The sequence below is a fragment of the Myiozetetes cayanensis genome, unplaced genomic scaffold, assembly GCF_022539395.1.
Source record: "Myiozetetes cayanensis isolate MyiCay16 unplaced genomic scaffold, myiCay2020 scf1, whole genome shotgun sequence".
Classification (NCBI taxonomy): Eukaryota; Metazoa; Chordata; class Aves; order Passeriformes; family Tyrannidae; genus Myiozetetes; species Myiozetetes cayanensis.
Genome location: NW_026086604.1, coordinates 53,980,028 through 54,006,090, shown reverse-complemented (window position 1 = coordinate 54,006,090; position 26,063 = coordinate 53,980,028).

Sequence of the window (26,063 nt, the reverse complement as noted above, 5' to 3'; positions counted from 1 at the left end):
TGCTACAAGTTACTAAGCCATAAGGAAACTAAATTTGTAGTTTCTGTTGCTTAGAATTTCAGAAAGAAACAAGAATTAAGGGTTTGATAACTACCTGTTATAAAACCCAGGAGGTGGAAGACAAAAGAGGTGAAAAAATAAAGGAAAAAAAATGATAATTGTTGAGCACAGCCAATTCCTTCAGAAATTTAATTCACTTATTCAAAAACCTGTTCATTCTTTGCACAGAACTGAGCCAGTTCTTGGTGCAAAATGAAGTAATTTAGTCATGCACAGCAGTGTTATTCTTTAATGGTGCTCTAATTGACTAGAATAAAACCATATAATGGTCATCTAGTAAGAGTTATCTATCAGCTATTCCTGTAAAAAGTAAAGATAAATATTATTCATTCTTGGAAATAAAACTAAGAGTAAATTAACCTACTTTAATTAGAAAATAAATCAAGATCTAGTCCAAAGTAATAAAACCTAAGTATTCATCTATATCTTTTTTAATATGTCATATTTGAGTTTCATGCATGTAAAAGACCTTTAGTTTTCTGACATTCACAAGGAAAATAACCTCTTTATCATAGTTTATGCCTGTAATTTGAATTAAAAAAAAATCTAGAACATTGTAGGCTTTTTATTGATAGTAACTACTCATTAATTCCCCCTTCCCCAAGTTTAAAATGTAGAAATATCCATAAAGATATTGTACATTTCTTTATTTATGTGAAAGCATGCTAAAAGATAACAATTATTTCCTACACACTGTTCTGAATCTAAAGGATTCAGTCTTTAACACTATCTCTCTAACAAGTATGTCTGTACTAGCTGTCAAACCTCTGGAGTACATAACAGAATATTCCCACAAACAATCTAAGACTATCTCTTTCAAAGGTAAAAAATGACAATAAAAATCTCTAGAATAAATTAGAAATAGGTCAGTTAATTCTGACTTAATTCAATGATATGTGGACAGCAAAATAAATATTAATTTCAAATTAGCCACTAATTATAAATATTACCTGCACATCATAGATACCTGGATCACTAATCTGTAAACTAATTAAGTAGCAGATCTACATGCAAATGAGGATGCATGCTGTAGGAAACAAGGAAATAAATTATTAGCCGATTTCTGTAGCATTCAGTGAATAAATATAGAATTACGAAAAAGTTTTATATGACATTTATTTTCAGCTCAGCATACATGTATGAACACATATGTTTATAAATCTCTACAAGCCAATAGAAATGACATTTATATGCTTGTTTAAACAAATGTGATATGTCTCACATTCTTGATTCACTACTGTGTCACCCAAATAAGTCAGATAGTGGGAAACTCAGAGATACAAAATAACCAGACTACAGGAAGGATCAATTCACAAAGAACATAATGCAATACTCCCACAAATGCTGGCAATTTGATTGTGCCCTTGAGGACAGTGAAGCATCCTCAGTTATTGAAGTAGGAACTCCAAAATAGATACTCAGCGATGGTCTTAGCAGATTCTACATACTTTTCTACTCATACATAAATAAATAAAACTTAGACTAACTCAACCATAAGGATTAATTGTCTTTCATCAAAGTCCCATTACTTAATGCAAGATCAATCAACAGTAAATAAACCCAACACCATAGCTACCCAGTGACACATCTGCCTCCATTTTAGCTATTCACCTAGTAGAAGCTCCCAAGTGACTAGAGGAAATAATCAGTCATTCCTTCAACTCTATCAAACTTCAGTGATAGACACATTTATTATAAGACTTGATGCACATGCAGCACTCCTCATGAAGCATAGGTCATCTTCCAGAAGCAATTAATTTTCTTCAGTGACTATCACAAGGATCACCCGAAACTTGGCTGTTTGAACATATTCATGACTGCGATACTTTTCTTTGCATTTTCATTAGTTTCAAAATCAACATGTAATTTTCTAATGTCTTCAAAAAGCCAATTTCTACAGAATCTCAACTTTGACATAGGTGTTTTGGTTTTTATTGGTTTACTTGTTTTAAATTTATTTAGATGTGAACCAGTCATCATCTGTTGAAACAAATGCTTTCAGGTGTCAAACTAGATAAATATGCTGTACGTGCCTTAAAATCTTTATGGAAGTCATCCTTCCTTATTCCAGGAAATTACATTTATGACAAAAACAAAGGTCTGTCTCTTGTTAGCGAGTATGTAACCTGTCTATTCTTTATTAAGAGTTATCATTGAGCCTCACTGTTTTATTCTTCATTGGGAAAATACATGTAATGAACCTCTATAGCAAAAAAGAGTTAGATGTTTGTGTCCATGTTCATGTATGAGAGGAGGTGATATTACTCTTGCTCATCCATTTGTCACAAAACAATGTATTTGCACTGTGTAAATAGGTTATGCTTAGAACAAGCTAAGTATGTTGCTGAATCTTTTTGCTCCTTCCCATTATCTGTAGGAGCAGCATTGGACATATGTAGAGCTCTACTCAACATCCAAAACTCTCTCACATGACAAATTATTTACATAGGATACAGGAATCAATTATCTGAATCATTAAACCTGACAGAAACAGGAAAACCTACATACAAACTAATACTCCACAGGATGGTGATGATGAAAGCCAGCATCCATTTGGGATGGCAAAACTTTGTACAATGAAGGATTGACACTAGCTTTAAATAACAGTTTGAATTGTCTTTGGGCATTGTCTTGAACCTTCACCTCAAGTTTTTAACTTGAAGTTGTACTAGAAACAGACCAAATTATAATGTTTCTCTATCTTTATTCAGTATCTTATTTCTTAAATTGTGCCTTCTAATAAAAAAAAAAAATTAGTTTATATTTTTCTTAAAATATGTCAGATGCATGTATGGCAGTGTCTTATGTGCCTACTCTAACTGAGAGTCTCCAAAAAGTCATTTAAATTCTTCTTTGCTCCACTGGAAGAAGCATTTTGCAAGTTGAGAATGGATATTACTAGCTAGAGGAAGAAGTTAGCCAGATCATGGTGAGAGTAGATATCAGCCATAGCTTCTTAGTATGCATCAAGGATGTGAGGGAGAAATCTGAGATGCTGGGCTCTGCTGGGAACAGATTCCTCAAGGGAGAGTCACTGGAGCATTTCTTCAGTGCACTGACAGCTTAGAAAACTTTAATATTGATCACAAAAACTGTCTCATGTAGCTTTTATGCTATTCAATGGCCACAAAAGCTCTATTTTCTCCAGGGCTATGATGCTCTCTGTAAACTTGTTTATGAGTACCTCAGATCTTCCTTTTCACAAATTTGTGTTTTATGGTATATCAGTTCCACACGCTGAGCCAGATAGATATTCTCCATCTGATCTTACTGTCATGGTTGTCTTGATCTTTAAATTTCAAATTGTAATGAAAATTTGAAAGCTAACACACTTGAAATTTTAATGTAATCATGTCGGTCAAAAATAGCTTAAGAGACTGATTCAGCATAGAGTTTTCAATTCTTTAAAGAAGAGTAAATAATTTGGATATGCCACAATATTTTGTTCATATCATTTAAACTAGCTTTTAATTTTATATTAAGCCAGTCATGTTATGAAACAATTTTTCTACTGTTCTCTTAACATGAATATTGATAAAAGAGTTTTTGTTTGTTTGTTTGTTTGTTTTTATTGTTGTTGTTTTTATTTATTTTGGTGTTATCAGTATTCTTTAAATGGATTGAAAATTATATATTTTTGCTTGATTACTCTTTACAGACGTTCTTTGTATTGGCCAGAGAATAACTATTTTTTCCTACTTATAGTCAAAATATTTATGATCCTTTATGCATACTCTGTGAAGTGCAATAACAAAATACTAACAAGATCAGCATTAATGATCCCACTGTCTCATTGAAACCTACTACGAAACCTCAGAAAGATCTGTAAATATACATTTAAAACCATTAAAATCAAAGAAAACATGATGAAAATATATTGCCAGTGTAGATTTTTCTGGGGTTGCAGAAATTTGTTTCTCCACTTTCAAAATGGTTTGATATTCCTGCTATAAGGATTAATACAAATTTATTAAAAACTGTTCAAGAAGGATTCCTGCAATTTCATTCTTCTCAATGCAAAATATATATTTAATATATACATTTATACGTATATATAAATAATTTTATTTATATATATAGATAGGAGTGATTCCTACATTTCTGTACATACAACTAAATTGAGTTCTTTATTTCAACTCTAGATTCAATTCAACTTTCAGCATACTCCTCTGTATTTTTTTTAGTACTTTATGTCGTTTCTTTACCAGACCCCCACTTTATGTTTTTCGTTAATTATCATGAAGTAATTTATTCATAATATTTTAGATTAAAAATAATAATGCAAAATAATGATTTTATTTATTTTAGTTTTGGTTATCACTTTAATTGTCACTCTTAAAGAAAAACTCAACATCAGAAAAAAAATCATTTTGAATAAAGTAAATAACCATTTTTCAGGTATTTATTCTCCTTTTTTTCCTCGTGGAAGGCTTTGTAGGTTTGTTTTCATTTATGTTAGAGTAATTTTTTGTTCTTAAATTTTTACACTCTTTCCAACTGGTAAATGCTTCTATTATGGTAATGACAAGAGAGCTATAAATAAGCATAACATTGCTGTGATTTTTAAAGAATTTAAGTATTTTGACTTTGCATTTAAGAGCTGTTAAAGCACTCACTGAATGACATCTGTCAAACATCAGCATTTTCTACAGGACTTGTGCCTGTACTCTTAATTCCACTGCCTTTCCCATTAAGCCTCTCAAGACTGAATTTATCCCGTATCCATCCTCTGTAGGGCAGATGGAAGGAAACTATTAGTCCTGAGTAGTGTTCAAATCCTCTGATTGAGAAAGAGCAACCTTGACCTTCATAAATAAAACTGGTTGTAGATAACTCTGTTTCTCCATGACTTTGGGGAAAGGACTTTTTTCTATTCCACCAAAAATACTGAATGAGAGCATTAAAGAGAGGGATTACTGATCTGTCAATTACTATCCATGCAAATTTGGGTATTATTTTATATAATTTCTAGTCAGTCCTTCCATCTCTGATATCTCTGGGTCCTGCTGTTAGAATAATGGAATCTCAGTAGTAAACTAGTGTTGTGCTAAGACTGGTAACTAATCACAGTATATGCTGATTTATGAGATAAGGTCCCAGTTAGCCAGAGGAAGACTTTGTTAGCTGGTACTGGGAGCATCCAGCATACAGAACGGTCTGAACAGTAGTGGATCAAGGTCTTGAAAAGTTCCAGTAGTGGTCAATAGAAAACACAGATCTGAAATAATTCAGGTAATTCACATATTTTTTTATCTTCTGGATGAGAAATAAATCTTTCATGGAGTAGATTTGTTTTCAATTATAGGCCCACAAAGATGAAAATCCAGCAGGAGTTCCTCAGGAAGGCAGTCAGTTTTGGTCTGATTATTTCCAAATTAACATAAGTGTCTGATTGGGGACCAGGCAAGCCACCTCAACTCCTTCCCTCAATCTCTGAAGCTGCAGCTGATGCTCAGGGTTTTGAGACAAGGACCTGAGAACGGGCCAATGAAGCAAAAATTATAATCTTAACAATACCTCTGTGTGAGTCCTGCACATTAACATGAAATTGCTACTAAACCTGGAAAAACATACAGTTCTATTTTTTCTAATTGGAAAAGGAGATAAAGCACAACTGTTCGCTGACTTCAAGATCACAGAGTATGAAAATTACAAATACTTATTTTTAGTCAACGTGAAAAACCATGATAAACCATGTATGGTATTATTGAATACTAATGTTTAAATAAATATTTACTAATATTTATTATTCAATAATAATATCAGTAATATAATATGCTATCATTTATACAGTTCAGATGTTTTTGTCTAGCAACAAAAGTAGATTCTTTTAGCAATTACTAAGGCTAAAATATAGATCTGTTCTTTCAAAAGAGAACTTACTTCTTGATAAATTATCTGCATAATTAAATTATCTAGAAGGTTATTTAAAGGAAATCAATTAGTAGGCTAACAAAAGACATACCTCAGCAGTTTTTTTATAATAATATGTTTAAGAATATACAACAATTTACAGTTATTTCCCTCATATTTTCTCAATTCCTACCAAGTTGCAGAACTACAGGCACTTTCAGTTTGCCGTTTCTGTAAATACCCTTTCTGCGTTATGGTTGTGGGTTTTTTGTTTGGTTGGTTTTTTTTGTTTTGTTTTGTTTTGTAGGTTGTTTTATTTTTTTGCTATTTTTTTATTACTATTATTTTTATGTAACATACATCTCATGCAGAAGACTTTAAAGAATTTGTTTCACAAGAAAAAATATTCTAATAATAACTTTTGCTATCTCTTTTGCTATATCTAATACATCTCTTCACGTCAGAATTTTGTTCGTTTATTATAACAAGGATCTACCCTATAAAAAAAGAAAAACAATTTGGAAAACCAATGCTCAGAAATACCAGCTGAGAAAATCCCATGGATTTCACCAGTGTAAATGAGAACAAAGCGTGGGGTTCAGGTGATCTACAGATATAGTGGCATTTGTGCATCGTCTGCTCAGGTAGGTGGTTTATACCTCCAAAAACTTGTTGCACAATTCTTTTCCTGGTTTTTTTTAATGTGGAGGAACATTTCTTTATCAGGAACAGCTCTGTGGTATATTGTCATAGCACCACCATGGAAAAAGAAATACTATCACATCAAGAGATTCCAGAAGGTCTGTGTCTAACAAAGAACTGTTCTCAGGGATGTCATGGTTGAACTGTATGAGGAATGATGATGGATATGAAGATGAAGGATACAACTGAGGAAGTCCAGTGCCCTTTCAGTAAGTTACTTTCACTATTTGAGCTAGACTGATGAAACAACTTCTAAAATTTTTGAGAAATTGCTGTAGCACTTCTTATTCAATGGACTGGGTGACATGGAAGCACATAGAGAAACGTGAACTCTAAATTCTGTGTAGAAAGTTGTGATTTTCTATGAGAGAAGGATTTTTGTTATTCCTTCACTTGCTTTACTTCTACATGCTTCAATATAATTTGAAACATAGTTTTAGCAATTATAAAGTATTTTTTCTTAAATAAGAATGTATGCTTAAGCTCATAGTGTATAAAATTATATTGTCAGTTTTTTGACTTAGAGTTGAACATTTATTTGCCAATATCTGTCCAACTAAAACAGTGATTCTGAGCCACTATCTGAGCTGTAATTACAGTGTAATACAACTCAGTTAAATACAAAGTTAATTTATGCTTCAGTTGTCACAGTCATGTTGCATATGTAATGACCCTGAAAAATTACTTTATAAGTTATTTACATGACCATACCTCTCATATAATAGTAATATTTCAAACCCACAAATACTCCCAGATAATTTATTTTTTATATACTTTGCTCTAGTGGTTTTTTACTGGTCACCACCTTAGCTTCCTTGCTCTAAAATAAGTACTAGACTCCTCTGTAAAGTGCCCTGCAATCTCCTAAAATTATTCTGTAAGACTGTGGTACTATATGGATTTATTATTTTTTTACCTAAACTGTTAAAAAATCCTATCATGACAAAATCAAATCTTTTGTAAGGGTTGATAAAGGCACTTAAGAAAAATTCAATATTTGGCTCAGAGTGTAAAGGTCCATAAAAGTACTATGATGCAACCACATTTAGCTCTCTAGTTGAAGGCTGTATTTGTATTTGTCTTAGTTTTGTTTTTGAATTCAGGCAACCAAAATTGTTAATACTTCATAAAAAAGCAAGTCAGGTAGGAAAAAAAAAATTATTTATCAGAATAATTGCAAGGTAGCTTCAAAGAACAAACTATATAAAAGATATTATGGTTGAATACAGATGCAACATTCCTTAAAAATGTTACTAAAAGTAAGATTCTTCTGTCACTCACCTTGTGGCCCTGGGATACATAGGGGATATGTTTGCTCTTTCTCTGTTTAATATCTGATTTTTTCTGTTTAAATTGGATAGTTTAGACACCCAGTCTGTCAACAATCCTCCATTATTTGGAGGATTTTCCTTTTCTTGCTACAGAGTGCCAGAAAGCACATCTATAAATCAAGACTCCCTTTGAGCACAAGAAATCAAATAATTTAGAAGTAACTCTAGAAAGCAAAGATATTGCTGATGTTAAGGCACAAAAATGGGGAGTCAGGATGTGGATGCAGGTGTTATTTATGGTTCAGTTCACAATCCATGACTAATGTGATATACAGTCCCTCCGGATCTCAGTTTCCAGCTAAACATCACAAGGATAAAAACAACAGCTGATTTTATTGAGGCTTGGGGAGATCAAATCCATGAATGTTGATAATAGCTATGGGGTAGAGTGATAAAGGAAATAGGGAAATAGAAAGGGGTGAATAAAAAGGGAGGAACAATTTATTTGTTGTAGGAATATCTCTGCACAGTCTCCACTTCCATGCTCTACACCTGTCATGCAAGCCCTGGTCAAGCCTCCAGAGTGGCATTTTGTAACCGAGCTTTTAAAAAGACACCTTATCAAAAAAGGAGAAACTCAGTTTCCACTGAATTTCAGTGTACTATCACTGTCTAACTTTAGGCCTCTTAAAAAATGCCATCTCAAATACTTCACTTTTTAAAGAGTGAATGGCACCTCGTGTGCCCCCTGGCTACTTGAATGAAAAACTCTAGCGAATTTCTTACAATGTCTAAATTCCATACAGATAGTACATGTTACAGCTGATGCATGTTTGTATTGTATTCACTTTTATGAGATGGAGTTTTAAGGTCTCTAGATCTTAGTTCTGAATCATTTCTCCTCCTTGACTGTTCAGCTTGATTTGACATGGCTTTTTCCTTACTTTTCCTTTGAGATTCCTGACTGACATGCAGACAAAAAGGTAATCCTAGTTTCTTCAAGTATGCATCCATAGGATAAAGAATTTGGTGTAACAACTGCATATTTTTTGAATTCTATCTTAACTGTCCTTAAATAAAGGAATGATATAAAGAACCATGATATTTTTTCAGTAGTTTTCAGCAGGATATTACTCATAGTATTCTGTTAATTCCACCTGCCTTACTCCGAAAACTAAAGGACTAGATAGCCTAACGTTAAAAGACTTGTGGATTTCAGGAAATACTTTTTTACTGGAAAACTCCTTGAGCAACGACCTTGAGCAAGTCATTTAGTCTCTTGGTTGCAGATCCTCAAAGGTGCTTAGGTATATAATTTCCATTAATTTCTGTCAGACCAGTGAGAATCTATGTACCGCAGACCTCTATGTCAAAAAAAAAGAGATTCTGCTTCTGTACATCACAGAGGTCTTCTGTGTATCTTGTCAAAATGTGTTCATTAATGTACTTCGTTGCTCTGGTAATGATGGTTCTGCCAAAGACAAAGTGATTTAATTCGCTAATTGCCACATAATACCACTGAGACCATGAGCAGAAAATTGCTCAGAAGGTAGGGATATACATAGATTAAAAAAAAAATGAAGGAAGACAAGCCAAGAATTTTATCAGAAAAAATATTGCTTTCCTTTCAGATTTTGAGAACAATTTTTTGTTTCAGACAAGACAACTGCTAACTGGTGGAGAAAAGGCAGAAGTGTTTCCTCTGGGTAAGTTATTCCATAACTGCTCTCTCCAGGCTCTAATGCATCTTCCTCTGAACTATCTCATATGTAATATTCACTGTTACAACCAGAGTATCACTCCCAACAGAATCCACCAAAATAAATGCCTTTTTTTCCCCACCTAGATATCATGTAGGACTTGAAAGTATAATTGATGCACTGTTTTTGAAAAAGGCGGGTATTTAAGATGAGATTTTTCAAGGAAAAAGAGAGTTAAGTGCTGAGACCTTATTGGAATTCAACAGAAATCAGATTTTGTACTCCCCCTTGGAGAACTCCTGTTGTAGATATTCTACACTTGCTGATGCAGAATACACAGAGAAAAGTTCCATGGATAAGGATATTAAGGATTGTATAACTTTAACCAGCATGACTCGACCTGAGAACAATGCCAGGCATGAAAATGCATAGAGTGCAATCAAAAAGTACATTTTGTTGGGGTACAGTGGGTTCTGCTCCCCTTCAAAGTTGGGATACTGAATGCTGGTCCCAATACTCAGAAAAGATAAAATGAAAAGTATCTGTGCTGTTCACCCTTATCATGAATCAATAGTCAGTTTTGAACACTGCCTGGAAAGTATTCCGAAGAAAATTACATGATTGCAGAAAGGTGGAAGATTCCTGCAGACAACTTAGCATGACTGCTCTTCAGGTGAAGAACTTGGAGAATTTCAGGCAATGTCAGGTAGTCAGCAAATTTAAGTGCAGCAGCTAAATTACAGAAGAATTCTACTGTTCTTGTGAGTTTGCTTTTTAGTAGAGGAAAAGAAAGATTGTACCAAACCTCTTTGAATTAAATATTGCATAATTACTGGGAATTTATCACAATTCTGGGGATCTAACAACACGGAGTTGAAAGAGATAGAATAAGGTAGAGAAGAAGCCAAATTAATCGCTTAGTATTTTCCTAAAACATTACTGAAAGCATTTGAGTGGATGCATAGACCAATGTATGCACAGCAATTCCTCAGCCACATCAGAGTATTAATTATGGGAAATAACAAGGCTTTACAAACATAAAGAAGAATTTTCCTTCTAAATCATTTCAATCCTCAATTCTTTACAACAGAAAACTCCTATATATCATTTATATGAATTCATAGCCTGGATGAAGAAGGAGTGCCTTTCTTCAAAGTAACATTGATCAGTGTTGATAGTACAGTTATGTACTATCTTATGTACATAAGTACATAAATCTTATGCTTTATATTTAACTTTAAAAACACATAGAGAAGGTTTATCTCCAAATTTCAGTTGAGCACTTCAACAGAATTCATAAAGCTTTAAGGTAGAAAAAACTCATAGGACTTAATTAGTGTATTTGAAACAGACAAAAAACCCCACATTAGAGATACAATTTGAAGAGATAGCACCAACTGCTTTTAAGTGTGGCTTAGAAACTCTTCTCTTAGTAAATTCTTGCAAGAACATCTTTAGCTCTTCGCTAGGTCACCCATCCTTGAAAGGATAGAAGGCATTGTTAACACTCCTTCATTCAGTGGAAGCATAGAGTGAATTTCATGAGCACTAATTTTGCAAATAAATTATACTGAAGATGATTCTTCAGCTGGCTGTGAGTGAAAAGGAGTAGGGAATGGAAGGTTATTAAAAAAAAAGAAAACTCAACTGTATGGTATTATTAACTTCTTTTCAATACTATTTATCATTATTATTTTGACTTGTAGAGATTAAGGAGTAGCCTTCACTTTCGATAAATCATAAAGATATAAGCTAATAGCTTCAAAGCACTCATTTAAAGGATGAAGAATTTTAAAAAAAGCACTCACATACTTCATTCTCCTTGAAGTTCCTAACTTATTTAATGCAACTTCAGTATTCTGCAAAAATAGCTACATATCCAGATTGCCTTTTTCCCCCTAGGACAACTTCTTTTACAATGAAGATTTCTAATATTTATACTGTTTTTTCTCCTTGCTCTCTTCAAGTTCTGTAGAGTGATAGAAATGTATAAAACTACAACTTGTTAAGCAGACATCCTTGTGATTATTCATTTATCTAAAAACCTAATTTCAACTACACCTGTTTAGAATGTGTAAGTGAATATCCAAAGGAAAGCTAAAGATATCACTAGGCATAATACTCATGAATAAATACAAATTCAGGTCTATAAAGATAAATTATAAGAAAATTATATATAAAAATTTTATAAATATCATATGGTTATTTTAAAGTTATGAAAATAAAATCATATTGCTCTTTGTGGATCTGATATTGACACAACAGTTATTAAATTTAAATTCTGTCATTATTTTCAGGACTGGTTCTGCTTTCCATTTGATTTCTGTGAAAATATATAGGCAAAGAATATTATTTATTTTTTAACTTGAGGCACTATTATCTCCCAGTAATGTCTACAGGAAGTCTATGGATACAATCTTTAATCTCTTTAATCTGATAAGATAAAAAAAAGGAGCATAAATTTATATTATTTAAAAATTTTAAGTCCATGCAACTAAAGTCATTAAAATCATACTAACAGTATTTAATTTAGTTACTCAGAATCTAGGAATGTTGTTAAGTTATTAAGACTTTGAAACTGTACAAATCATTTAGAAAGGAATGTCCTTCTGAAAGTAAAACAAAAATAAAGTGAAAATCAGTTCATATTCTTAATTTTTTTTCTAAGAAAATGAGATTGTTTTATTTAAAAATCTGTTTTTGAATAGCCAAGTTTTTGTTAAATTAACCTCTAGAAGCTGAAAATGGGCTTGTACTACAAGATAGGTTCTGCTGCCCTATTGCAAAGAACTTGGCAGTAAACCAAGGGGAGTAGGTAGTGTTAGTAGAAGAATGGTTTCAACTATTTCAAAAAAAGAATATTTTCCCACTGTTGAAGGAGATTATCCCCCCTCTGTTATTTAAGGAGTAACAAACAAACTGCAAGTGTTTTATTATCTACATAGAATATTTGCTATATGCCTATAAAATTACTTATAATCTATGTCATAAGCACAGGAACAGTTTATAATTCTTCTGGCTAAAAAATAACATGGTAGAGTCCAATACTGTGCACAATATCCTGCAGCAGCTTTCTCAAAGCAGCAAGGTTATGCATACCAGTGACAACACATGCGTATCAAAATTCACAGATCCACAGCCTATTTTGGAGGAGAAGCAGTGATCTTAAAAGGAAGCTGATACTAAGTAAAACTCAACTTTGATCATGGGAAGTGAGACATACATTAACATTTATTTTTGGATTTTTTAAATTTGCTCTGTTAATTGAAAATTCCTTCAAGTGAAGGAAGAGGAATAGGAATTACACCCTAGTTAAAGGAAAAGGTAAATAGTATTTTGATTATAGATGTTTAGACCCTCATTCAGATAGGTTGTTATAAACCAAGAGTTTGCTTCTTTATCTCCCTCATATCCACCAGTCAAGGATTTAAAAACATTTCCAATGCAAATAAAAAACACTTCCCCCCCAAAAAAACACACACACAAACACACAAACAACTAACCAACCAAACACACCAAAAAAAACCCCAACCAAACAAAATTTTCCCCAAAAAGCTACTGCTTTCAATTTGTTGCCAAAAGAAAAATGTTCCCCACAGGAAATCCGTTTTATAGTTTCTTGGCCTTGCTAGCTTCAGGTGCTGCGGACTGCTTCAGCTTACTACCTTAGCCAATCTTACACTTTAATTCCCTCTCTTTCACTCCTCTGTCTTTTCTATCTCTCTTCCCCAAGTCCTATGAGAATCTGATCAAAATGAAACTACTGATGAATTAGTGATCATATGATATATTCTGACTACAAGCTTAAGCTCTCACATGCCCATGAGAAAACAAACTCAAGAATTTGGGATGTAAATAAGAAGTGAAAATTTATTTACTGAAAATTAAATCCTGACTAACATTCTTTATTTGCTCTATGTGATGAAGCACTGCATATGTGATAAATACTAGAAAGAGAGAGAGGACAAAACAGATGCTTATACAGCAATGGACACAAAATGAACCATAGAAACCTGAAAATGCATAAAAAAAAAGCTTTTTATTCTGTGAGCATGTTACTCTTACTACGCTTTTCTGATGCAGTGCTGAAACTTTTGTATATTTTCTTTTAGAATTGTTTGAAAATTATGAAGCATGAACTGAAACAGTTAACAAATGTTGCCCCTTATCTTTAGTCCCGGTCCTGTTAAGTAACCTAACATTAGAGGTACCAACCTATGAACAAAGTAGGAGGAGATCATCATCTCAGGACGAGCAAATGCCCTTTCATTCATCACGGGGTTGTATTGTTCCTATTTATAATCATAAAATTATTACCTTAATTTAAAGGTAAATTACCTTTTTGCATGGTCTGGATTCTCCAATTAAAAAGGAATAGAAGATGATTTTCTGAAACCATATTGAAGACCAAGGGACAAAGACAGGAGACAGAAAGGAGAAAGTTAACCTGAATGACATTTTTAGCTGTGTCTCTATTTTTTTATCACAACTTACGTTAGAGTATTTTTCCTCTAACATCCATCACTAGGAATAAACATACTGAAGGTTAATTCAAGACTTTTATTCAGCTTCTTCTTTCTGCTTTCCCTTCACAAGGACATGCACTTTCATATTTGCATTTAGTCATATAATATAACACTATATTCTAGACTTGGCCTCCCTAGGAGCTGTAGTTCACCCTTGGAAGTTGTTGCTGAAGGTGCTTACTGTCGCTGGACTCCAGGACTGTTTATTTAATTACTCTTCTTTGGTGTACTGCCAGTACACAGTGAACAGTAATGTAACTTGTCTTTGACTTTGCTCCATGCTCCTACTGTCTTGTAACTAAAATGTTGAACTAAACTCAAAAAAATACCCCCCCCCAAAAAAAAAAAAACCAAACACCACAAAAAAACCCAACCACAAAAAACCTACTTTCAATTAAAAATGGATGAAGTCTATGTCCTTTGTGGGAATAGCATAAAATACGTGTTCTGTGGAAAATAATTAAAAAAAAAAAAAGTTAAGTAGATAAAGCCATATTTGAGCAGAACTAAGATTATCTGAAACTAGGGTTTAGTCAATACAAAGCCAAACTTAAATTACATTGTTCAAGTATCCCAATCCTAAACCTCTTTGTTCAACATCATCTCCCTTACTCTAAAGGTGCCTTGAGGCTCAATAAAAGTTTTGCCCTTGCATAATCTTGCCTTTCTGCATGTGTCGAAACCCTAACAAGTCTAAGAAGTGTAGGACGTACATAAACCTTAAGTTTAGTCAAGAGCTTAAACCTCCCTTACCACAACCTGTAAAGATCTTGGTCTAATAAATATTCTCTGATCACACTAAATACATAGTAGTTGCTAAAGACTAGTTACAAATAAGTAGATGAGGGTAGTCTATTATTATAGGACTGTTTAAGGAAGAGATTGTGGCTAGAAGATACATCCAAACTGATGTGTAAATCTCTGGCTTTTATGAAGCAGCTTGAATATTAACATGGTATTCAGTCCATCAGAATTCAAACTCCCATCTATCTGTTAAGGATTTGAATATATATCTCCTATCTATTGAAACACAAAGTCTTATTGTAATGTAGCTCTTCTAATCTATCCAAAAAACCCATTTCTGTCTAAAAATTTTTTATGTCAAAAGAGAGTTTAAGAGTAATCCTATATCTCTATGATTAGATCGCTCTTTGAATGAGAGCCTTAGTAATCCATGTTTCTTTTAATGCTGACATTTTTATATGAAATGCACAGGCAGGTCTTGAAGTCCTTTTTATTATTTAGGACCTATTGAAACATGCAACAGAAATTGCAGTGCTGGTATAAAACTAGCAGGAGGAATCATTTCCTACTGTTCAAATTCATGAGCTAGGTCTCTGGGAGACTTTTTGTTAATGCCTCGTACTGTTACACATAATGCACAGAAAAACTGTAGGTATTAGCTTAGTAAAGCTATTGTGAAATATTGCCAATGACTACATGGAAACAGATCTTCCCTCATAATGGCATTACACCAACTTCTCTATTGTTTTATTCCTTTGCATGACCTCCTTCTATTCAGTGCAGCTATGCAGATATAAATATAGGGAAAGGCTTGTGTATAGTAATGCTGTCGTAAAGAAGTGTAGCTACTCTAGCTGAATACCAAAGCATTTGCAAGCAATGAGAGTCACTGAATTAGAGGTTATTTAGTTCTTTAGGGACAGAAAAATAGACACAAATTTTTTTATTGTTACTGACTTTTTCCTGCCCCTCCCCCCATTATGAGTCCAGTTTTAAAGTTTATGAAATTCCTTAGAGTACCCCCAGATCCTACTATACTGTAAAAAATAAAAAATGTATGGGACTAAGTGGTAGAAGCAAACTGATACAAAAAAAGGTCAGAATTCCCTGCCAATTTCAAATCTTAAACCAACAATGACAGCAAATGCACCATAAGTAGGAACTGAAGAGCATGAAACAGATGTGTGGGCAACTAAGGCATTGTCTTGAGCATGATCTACAGGACCAGGTGGGAGGGGTTGGCTGCTAAGACAATGTAGAAAAAGCAAATATCATCCTTAAGGAATAATGTCACTAAAGTGGCAGAAAGACGGATTTGAACATGTCAGTGTCAACATCTACTACTGTTAATGATGCCTGGCCAGCACTGGGTCTTTTACAAAAAGAAGTTGTAGAGACTTCTAGGAAATTCAACATTGAGAGCTAAGATGCAGACTGGTGCTGTGAAGAGCTGTATGCCCTCGACTCCTTTTGACAGCAGACACTTCATCAGAGGGGACCAGAGGAGTTACACTTGAAGAATAAGCTGTGAAAACAGCATTTATTTATAGCAAGAGATATAAGGCATAGATGAAATAGAGGAAGATAACAAAGAGCGTATGGAAAGAATAGGCAAATAAATCAACTTCCTATGAATACATATGTCAAGACAATGAATACGACTGGAGCTGAGGAGGAAAATATTCCCCACTGATATAGATTGCATATTCAGGATGAAATTTAAATCTAAAGACTTATACAAAATAATCACGTGACCCTATGGAATTTACTGAGCTCTCAAGGAAGGTCACTGAAGGTTGATCTCCTAATTTCTGAAGGTACATCGTACCAACCTTTGGTTGGGATTTTAATAACTTATTCCTTAAAACCTTTATTAAGAAACTTGTCCAACTCTGGGACTAGCTTTCAGGTTATTCAATAGGTTTTTGTTTCAGCCAGATTAAAAAATGTACAACTCATGATTCTGTGATAAATGTTAGAAACACATCAGGGAAGGTGATGATCTTCACAGAAAATGAGTAGCAATTTACTTTGTGAATAGATTCACAAAAAGAAAAAATCAGTATTTAAAAGAATACTAAAAGTGAGGGTTTATGGTTGCATTTTGGATTGCAAACCATTTTTAGATTTGGGAGCATGTAAAACATAAAACTAAAGTTTTTGTTCCAGTCTGATTTTTTAAAGGAAAATTAATTTTTTAATAAAGTAAATTTTTGTTCTCTGTAGTCTTTCCTTGTTATCCTTTGTGGTAAGCAAAGTGAAACAAATCTCTATCCTCACCTCAGCTTTCACTATAGGAGGGGGTTTTGTTAGAAATTGAAAGCCAAATGGGAAACTTGATGCTGTAGGAGAACGTGGAATACGTGAACTACTACTGTGTTAAAACACTGCAGTGGTGATCCAAAAAGGAACTTTTGGTGGTTTGGTCACACACTTTCCTATTTTAAAAAAACACTTCATGATTTTTAGCAAATCTTATTTTTTTTTCTTTAAGGGTGAAGGAAAACATAGCTTTTGTTTGTTTTGTTGCATTTCTCCAATATTCTGCATAGTGTAAAGATTTTATTTGCATATTTTGTTTTCCCAAAGCAACTGGTGGCTTCAACTTGCTGTCTATCATCTCAAATTACATTAGTCACTAGGTAAAAGTCATTTCCTCCTCCTCTTCAAAAATCACCTAGAACTTCAGAAACTTGCAACCCATACTGTATCCAAATTAGGCCTACCTTTGTAGCAAGTGTTCTAGAAATTTTTGGTCATTTTTTGCACAATTATCCTTTTTTTTTGTTCCAGAGATAATGTCATATTATGTGCACCTGCACCTTGGTCATGATATACCAGTCAGGAATGGAGACCTGTACTCACTTTTACCCATTACAATGGGTTTTCTGACTACATCAGAGACTAGTATTTTGCCCTTCTGAAAATGTAAATACTTCAACCACAGTGTTGAAAGATCCTAGTTCTAATATTTGGGTATGGCTGAAGATTTGGGTATGGCTGGGGAAGATTTATTTCACTACCAAAAGGAGGAAAACAGATGATGCCTAGACTTTGAGTATGCAGGTGATAATAATATTGTCTGTAAGCAGACCTGTCAGAGAGACTTCATTGTGAATTTATTTCCACATGAAAATGTTATTCAATATACTCAACAACTCTAAAATGTCATATGAATTAAATTACCTTAAAATGGGAACCTTTTTTATTTTTCACATCTGTATATCTACAATTACAGGATATTGCACTGGTGGAGAGATTTTTGGCAACCACGCTAAGAGACATCAATAGTGTATCAAGCTCTTTGTGGTACAAACACTAATTGAAACTGTGAACATGTTTCTTGCAAATGCTTCTTACCAGTAATCTTGGAAGTCAGACAAAAAATTGACATCTGGGATATCAGATGACTACTAGCTATGCTAGATTACAAAACACTTGCTAATTTATGCAATTTTTATTGGAAAAGGATAATAATTAATTAATTATTAGGAAAGATATTATCACCAAGGAAAAAATCAACTTCACTATAACATCATTACTTGTAGAATAATCTCAGCTGTCACAGACATTGCTAAAGTCTTAACTCCTGCCAGGAGACACTGAAAGCACGGTAACATCAAACTTAATAGATACATCTGTAACACCAAATAAAAGAGAACCTGACATATGACCCCTTCACAGAGGTTAAGTGACAGGTATTGACACATGTCCATGCTATTCAGACCTTCTCCTTACTACTCTACAAAAATCTGGAGGATTGTGGACAGTGGAGGAAGCCAAACTTGCTCAATGTTTTGCATATTCAATTCGGAATAAACTGTCTCTAGACTGATGGTTCTGGAGTGTAGAGACAAGATACCAGAACTGAGTGATATACAAGGAGAATGGTGCAAAGACCAAAGAAAGAGTAAACTTTAGTGCAACAGCTGGTTGAACTGCCAAATCAGAACCAGAGGGACAAATGTTTAGAACTGTAGATGACCAGGAGTTCATTGCAAGCCCGATTCCTGGTCCTGCTTTTGATATATCTTATTCTTTTGCAGCACCCAAGCACAAATTCTATGTATCCCACAGAAGCCAAACCTTAAGGACACATCTAATGTATATCAATATGTTACCTCCCACAGAAGCAAAAAGACCTAGGGGACTTTTTGTAGATGATGATGTAGGAAAAAATTGAGCATGGAGAGGCTTTTGAAACTCTCACACAATAAGGAATCAATTTTATTTTGTAGCCCCCAAACAAGTTTAATTTTTCACCAGTAAATTGCTGATCCAAGTAACATTACAGCAAATATTGATGAAAAATCTCAAGCTTTGGGAATCTAAACACTGGTTTAATGTAAACTGATACTTGACCAAGATCTCCAAGTTGCAAAATAGGTTTTCACCAGATGTGACTACAGCATTCAGTGGAAAACAGTAACAGATTAGTTTGTTTGTTTTATTATGTGGTTGTTTTGACTTGGGCTGTTTGGTTTTTATTCTGGGGATTGTTTTGTTATTTTGAGTTTAAACTGCCTATTTGAATTGCTTCTTTGAACTGAATATTGTTTGAATAATCAAATCACTCTAAGTAAATGTTCTTTCTCCTCAAAGACAGTCTTGATTCCCCAGCAGAAGTACTGGATCCAGCACAGAGGTAGTAAAGAAGGTCCAAAAGCTGTGTAGCTTGAGCTGCACAGAATTTTTTATCTCAGGCTTAAATATTCCTGTTTATACTTCTACACTGACTGCCACTCTCTAGCGTTTTCTACGCCTGTTGCTCTCAGTTCTGGCAAAAAAAAAAAAAAAAAAAAGGCCTTGGCTAGATGTTACAGGGATCATACTTTTCATTTCATGATGGTAAGGTTTCTACTTCCAGGGGACTAAAGTTTTGCATCCTGAAATTTGTTATTGTTATTTGTTGTTGTTCAGACAATATGTTCCGTACTGTAGAAGGGTTTAGGAATTTCCATTGCCTTGAGTTACAACTCAGGATGGGCTGTACAGACAAATATCAACAACCATGACATTATATCTTAAATTTCAGACACTTATATGAGGCTGTGCTTAAGTTAAAGAGCACTATGGGCAAATAGAAAAAATCAACATAAAGCCTAATAGTCAGCAAGGTATTGTTTAAAATTGTGCCTTCCAAGTCTGCAAATATTCATTTACAAGAATGAATCTTTATCATTCAGTAAGTGAAATCTTCTTTCTATTTATAAGTGAAATCTACATTTCTGTCACTGAAGTCACTACAATCAAGTTATGAGATACACGGACAGTTGTTTGAACACACCTGTACAAGTGCCACACACAAATTATGTATCTTCTGAACTTAACAACAGTTCATCACATTTTGCTATGTTTAATGTGATTTATTCATAGTCATCTCCTAGGAAGATGTCTTTGTAACTAAGTGGATATAATGTTCAGACTAGGGACACGAAAATCATCCTGTATTTGTACTCTTAAACATAAGGGTATGTAACTTTGGTTGGTGAGGTGCCATGTTGATTACACTTGAGCAAGCAAAAGCAGTGACATTAAAGTGATCGTCTGCCTTCTGAAATGTGTTTGACAAGATCAGCATGGCAATATTTCCTCCTAAGAGATCATGTTTCCTCATTTAAAATTAAGATCTTTGACTATAAATTTTTGCTTCTTGATAAAGTGTGGGTTTTTTTGTTGTTTGGTTTGGGTTTTTTGCAAATGTTCATTATTATAATATGAAATAATTCACTCTTTTATATATAGCCTCTGCACGCCTGCTCCCTGTACAGACATATTTGCATTTGTAAAGTTACAACTTTTCTCAGAACTGAGAATCTGACATTATAAGGGTGGTCTATTAATTTTCCTGCCAGTGATACAGACTTGTTTCAGCCTTCTTTCTCTGTAATTTGCATTCCTAGTGTTAACTACAGTGCCAGTAATGCAGTGGAAAGCTCTGAGTACATTTGAAGCCTGAGCAGAATTCATACTATAAAGATGATAAGAGCCTCCAAGGGAATAATTGCTTCACTACAGGGAGTGCAAATTGTTTGGCAACTGGTCTTTGTATTGTCATTTGCTTTCTTGCAAGTGGTTGACATCAGTACACATTAACAACAAAACTGATCAGCTGCAGAGCCAACAGTTTCACAGTCATTCATTTTTAACCCTAAAGATATTAATAACAAAAGAACTGAATGACTCACAGACTACTAATGAGTTACACTTAAGTACTCAATGTACACTCTAATCTAGGTTTTTGGAACATGTTTAGAGTATTTCTTCACACAATTTCAATTATTTCAGTAAAAGTTTTCCTCGTAAGCAACTATATTGAAACAGTTTGTACATCAGAACAATGCACTATAATCCTCGAAAAATGTTTAGGATACTCAAAGCAACTGCTTATCAGAAAATTTTAGTTTCTGAAATAAAATCACAGAAAAGAAAGGTGAGACGAGGCAAGGCAAGGTGACTCTCTGTTGGTTGTCACTGACTGTGCTATTGAATGTTATTACTACAATGTCAGCTCCATGACTCCTGCAATTAAAAATATTGTCTCTAACCTTTAGAAGTCCTACTGTCCTAGTTATAATTTGGCTTCATAAAGCAACTTATGTTTTAATTGAAAATATTTATAAGCATTGTAAATAACATGCAAATGTGTGTAGTTTGTGTGTGATGAGTGATCTCTGTATATGGAGAAAACTGTACCCATCCAAAAGATATCAATGCTTTTTAAAGTGTCTTCACTTCACTGAAATGTAGCTCATTTCTACCAAAACACATCCTACCTCAGCTAAGGGTTCCTGCTATTGTTTCATACCAATAGACTTCTACCAAGACATAAATCTCACCGAAAATAACAACTTTTAAGCACTGAGGACATGCAACAAGGTAGAAACTGAAACTTAAGTGAAAAATTATATGAAAGATGTAATCCTTGCCAATTTTTCCATTGCCTGCGACATGAAGATGTTTACACATGTACATAAATTCTGTAACATAAAGTAAGTGTTATGCTACCATATGAGATGAATGTATAATATTCCACTGTAGTAGCAGCACTTAAATCCCAATGGAGTGCTGTTACTTTACCCTAACTTATAGATAAAGCTGAGGAACAGAAATCTGGAATCTTCCCCTTCCTATAAGCACCTACCAAAGATGTCTCTATGCAGGATAAAAGAAGACTGAATCATGGTTTAATCAACAACTATATTTCAATACAATACTTCTTCTTGTATTTCTGACAGGATATTTTATTTCATTGCACTTGTGGTAATAATTTAGGCTAGCAATTCAGAAAGTATATTCAGCTAATGATATACTTGTACACCAGTAACTGCAGGGCAGTATATGTATTAAAAGAAAGAAAATTTTTGTTGATTTTATTTAACAAGGCATTTGAGTACTTAAGATTGTAGTTTCCAAAAGCATGGAGTTTGAAACAACATCAAGTTTCTTCTAGTTCCTTTGCTTTATTTCTCACTCATACCCCTCATCATAAGAGACCGGCAACAAAGCAAGAACATTATTGTTAGTTTCTTACTACCATCCCAGACTTTAATTTAAACTTCTATGAAATTAAAAATCTAGTAAGTTGTTGATCTCTAAGTACTTGAGTAGTTATTTGATAGCTTTTGAATTATCTTATGGATGCTGGTAAAGCTGAAAACTAGAGTCCTTTGTGGGTAACACACGAAAGGAAAACTTTGTCATGGTGAAGAACTGTGAGAAAATTTTCAAATGATGGAGAATAATTGAACAGTCCTAGAGCGCCTCCCAGAGGACAGCTAAAACAGAAGCCAGTAGACTCTGGGTTCTGCTTTGGGAGTTTCTGGACACTCTGGGGACAAGGTCTAGGATTGCTGGGCTGTGTCTGGAAACCTTCTGAGAAAACTGAGAGGGTGCCTAGTGCATCTCAGTAATGTTGAGGTAGAGGGGACCTACAAGGGTGTGAGCTTGAGGGAGCTCTAACACAAACTCAATCATCTGACCTCAGCCCAGGGTGATTGGAGCCTTCACTGATGTTAAATGTTTACTTACAGAGGGTCAAGTACTCTCTGAGCCAGTGCTCAAGAGAGGCCTATATAGGAGCCAGATACAGAGCATAGCCAACAAGTCAAGCATTTGATTCTACTAGTATATTACAAAGTGTTCTGTATATCTCTGCACATGAATTCCAAACTGGCAGATGCAGGCAAGCTTTCAAAAAAATTATATGCTGGAATGGTCACAGTGCTTAGCCCATGGTAAGTAATCTTGCCTCTTATCTAATATACCCAAGGTAAACAGGTACTTTGATTTTGCGTGATTCACAGTATGCTGTGTCAGGGAATATGCAAGAAGTGTTTAAAAGTTATGACTTGTTTCAAAACCTCTTGTTTGAAGACATTTATTTTGAAATAAATCATACAGCTATATGCTATTCTGTATACAAAGCATTACATTTTGGGTAGTTCTTTCCATTACAGGAATGACACTACCTCAGTTACTCAAAGACATTTATTTTTTCTATCATAAAATCTTTTATATAGTGGTCTAATAAATTTATTTCCCCCTCCCGATTCTTAAATAATGAACAGAAATGGATTCATCATTTACTTTCAAGGAAATGTGAAACTTCTGAAAGTGAATAAAGGTGTTTCCTGGATACTTTGTAAGTCTTCAGAAAAGCATTACAAGCTTTCAATGCCTTCACTTTACTGTGATAGCAATTTTGAACTGATATTGAATACTTCATTAGTTATGAATCAGTATGCATTTTACTTCATAGTTTTGAAAGTTCAAATTATATGATTAATAAATTTTTCCTATGGTTTAGTTTCTCATAAGATTTAGGGAAAGTATGCTTGTGTTTAGAAACAGATTCACTGAGAATGTAAGTGGTGAAAAAAAAAAAGGAAAAATGCAAATACATCTTAAAATTCTGATTTTATGTAGCTCAGCACTGCAGAATTATAATCAAATTCTGCAGGTACAATATTGAATAAAGAATATGGAAAAGCTTTTCAGTAAATGGATACATTCCTTACTTCAGCATTACTCAAAACCAGACTATTTTTCAAGGGTTCATTTCACTCAATTCAATTACAAAACATTACAGTTCATTATAAATGTAAGTCTAATGTTTAAACTTCTAAAGGTCCTAGGGCTGAAAAACACAGATAAAGATGTTAAAAAATAATTTGTAGCTTGAGTCTTTTTTATAGTTAGTCTACTAATATTTTTCAAGGTGGTTTTGCATCTAAATATTATCACTGCTACTACTCAGCCCGACAACACAAAATATGTAGGTAGTTTTCTGAATTATAAAGAACATCTAGCTGTCTTTAACCATGTCTTGTGCACTCTGAAACTGTTCCACGTTATTCAACTGAGAAACATTTTGAAAGTCACCCCTGAATAAATGTTGTTCTTATCATACTCAAACCAAACATACCAACTCTAGCTGTTATAAAATTCATTTACTACTTTTGGTAAATTCAAGGGATTAAGGATAAAATATTATAGATTTAAACACTGATATCTTCTCTCTTCAAATGCTGTTTAACTGAGTTTTTTCTATTTCGTGTACCAAAATGACATAACCTTATCTAACCTTCTCCAATACTCCTAAGTTCAAGATCATTGCTATTAATATTTATTCATCCAGTGATATGTTTCTATTCTGTTTCACTGCACATGCCTGTTTTTGTCAGATCTTCTGAAAACTGCATTTCAGAAGGCTCATGTAAAAGACATAGTTTTCCTCATGCGAACAACTATATTGAAATCCCATTTTTAATTCTGCATATTGTTTTTAATAACCTGAAAGAACAAAGACTTCAATTTTTTCAATTTCAGGTAGCATACAATCATACATATGCAGAAAAAAAAATATATACACACATCTTTGTACCTATGCATTTGCATTGAGTCTAGCTGAAATGCTATTCACCATAGCAGCCCTCATAGTGCTATGCTTTGCATTGGTACCTAGAAAAGTATTGACAACACATCAATTTTTTGGGTACTGCCAAGCACTGCTGTCACATATCAGTGCTGTCTCTCCAATATTCCACACACACAGCAGTGGGCTGGGGGTGGGCAAGATCATGGGAGGTAACACAGACAGGACAGCTGATCTAAACTGACCAAGGGAGTATTTCATGCCTTATGCCATCTGCTCAGATATAAAAGGTAAGAAAAGGAGGAGGAAGAGAGGGGTGTTTAATATTTACAGTGTTTGCCCTAAAGAGCCCCTGCCATGTGTGCTGAAGCCTGACTTCCTGGGAAATGGGCAGACGTCACTTGCTGATGAGAAGTACAGAAGAAAATTTTTGCTTAGACATGGGGGACTTTTGTTTCTCCTTTAGTAAAATGCCTTTATCTTGATCTAAATTTTGGGAGGGGGATTCCATCTTATTTTCTCCCCCTGTCCTACTGAGAAGGAACTAGAGAGGCTTTGTGATCACCTGGCATCCAGCCAAGGTCAGTCTACCACAGCATTTCTATAAATACATGTATAATTTAAAATATTAATTTTTGAATAAGCTCACAGCTGCAAAAAATAACTACACAGTAGCAGAACTTTTATACTTAGATGTTAGTTTTCATTTCTCCTTGTACAGTCAGTTTTAAACTTATGGACTTATAACCATACAGTTAATACAAGAACTCACCAAATGTGATAACAGTGGAGTGGACATTTCATGACATACATATGCTTGAAAATCCGTGCCATAAATAAATTATCATCATAGAGAAAATAAAATATTTATGTCAGTAAAGTTATTCTATGGATTGATCATAAAGTACTCATATGCAGAAGAGTCATACCAATCCCTGAGAGGAATACATTTTATTCATTGATGTTTACTATCAAATGGAAACATTTTAATTTATGGTTGTCCATGTAACTAAAAATTATTTTTTCCACAGCCATAAGGTCATTTCAGATGATCTGATATGTTTTTGTTCTAGTTTTGTTTGGTTGTTTTGCTTTGCAACACTTTAGAAGATGTTTAGAGAAAATAAAATATATTACAGTACCCTGAAAAATTAATGCTGTTACATTTATTATAACTGGTGTTTAAGACCTTGAGACTTCTGAGTACAAGACAGCAGAAAAACTAATCTGCAAAATAGAAAGTAGTACTGAACATTTTAATCTCATGTTTTTAATTTGATCTCAACTTTATTATGGCTTCATTATCTGTAAACGTGAAAGTAAATCTAAG